Genomic DNA, 1,288 nt, shown 5'->3' with positions numbered 1-1,288 from the left:
ATAACTTGATTGTCTGTTGAGTCTTTCATCAGTTTGAATACCAAAATAGTTTCAGTTTACAAATCTTTTTTTTTAAAGTTGCATTCTCAGGTTAGCTGTTAACAATGGGTGATAGCTAGACATGTGTAGGAATGTCCGTGCGTGTGATTGTCTGTGCGTGTGAGTGAGAGACAGACAGACAGAGTGTATAATGTAGCGGTGGTCACCTGTAATGTGATATGAACCCAAGGTCCCGGTTGAGGCCCTCCCTAAGGGTACCGAACTTAGCTATCAGTCTCTACTTGGCCACTTTTCGCTGCTGCCTGTCCCGAAGGTCAAAGGTCGAATGTCCTGCACCACTGAAGTGTTTCCCAACTGGAAGGGAACACTCCTCTCTGTTGATTGTTGTATGGTGCCCATTCATCCGTTGTCGCAGCCTTTGCTCGGTTTCCCCAATGCACCACACCACAGGTCATCCTTGCCTGCAATGTATAAGATAGACAATGTTGACTGAGTCACGAGTACCTGCCACGTACAAGGTGGGAGGTGTCCCCCCGTGTAATGTTGGTATGCATGTCCACACTCTGACACGTCTTGCAGTGCCTACTGTGACAGGGTTGTATGGAGTTGTCCTTAGAGCCGGGCAGCTTGCTACAAACAATGATCTGTTTGAGGTTTGGCGGTTGTTCAAACCCGGGAAGGGTCCATAGGGACATGGTGTTGGGGACTGAGCCCAGTCAGGTGGTTGAAGTTTCATTAGGGCTGACTTTGGAATAGTGATCACAATTCCGTAAGTTTTACAATATTCATGGACAAAGACAAAGGTGGCCCTAAAGGAAGAGTGCTAAATTGGGGAAAGGCCAATTAATACCAAAATTCGACAGGAGCTGGGGAATGTAGATTGGGAGTAGCTGTTAGAAGGTAAATCCACATTTGATATGTGGGGAGGCTTTTAAAGAGAGGCTGATTAGCATGCAGGACAGACTTGGCCCTGTGAAAAAGAGGGAATGACAGGTGAAATTGTGAGACTAGCTAAAAGGAGAAAGGAAGCATACATAAGGTCTAGGCGACTGAGGAGCCGAAGCTTTGGAAGAATATCGGGAATGTAGGACCAATCTGAAATGATGAATTCAGAGGGCTAAAAGGGGTCATGAAATATCTTTACTCAGAGAGTAGTAAGTGTATGGAATGCTTTGCCTGCAACGGTAGATTCGCCAAGTTTAAGTGCATTTAAGTCGTCATTGGACAGGCATATGGACGTACATGGAATAGTGTAGGTGAGATGGGCTTCACATTAGTATGACAGGGC

At 45.9% G+C, this 1,288-nt stretch overlaps 1 protein-coding gene across 2 annotated transcripts in view; it reads right to left on the bottom strand.

The window, feature by feature from the left end:
- Window positions 1-376: 376 nt before the first annotated feature.
- LOC122544170 (histone H2A-like) overlaps window positions 377-1,288 on the bottom strand; it is a 29,935-nt gene continuing 29,023 nt past the window's right edge. Inside the window, exon 3 of one of the 2 annotated variants that reach the window (XR_006310285.1) lies at window positions 377-416. The gene's annotated coding sequence lies outside the window, so the exon portion shown is untranslated. The other variant, XR_006310284.1, reaches the window with a different exon arrangement.

Source organism: Chiloscyllium plagiosum, chromosome 47 (genome assembly GCF_004010195.1).
Source record: "Chiloscyllium plagiosum isolate BGI_BamShark_2017 chromosome 47, ASM401019v2, whole genome shotgun sequence".
NCBI classification, from domain to species: Eukaryota; Metazoa; Chordata; class Chondrichthyes; order Orectolobiformes; family Hemiscylliidae; genus Chiloscyllium; species Chiloscyllium plagiosum.
Note: the sequence above shows the minus strand (reverse complement) of the source record. Positions and strands in the feature narration are given on the sequence as shown.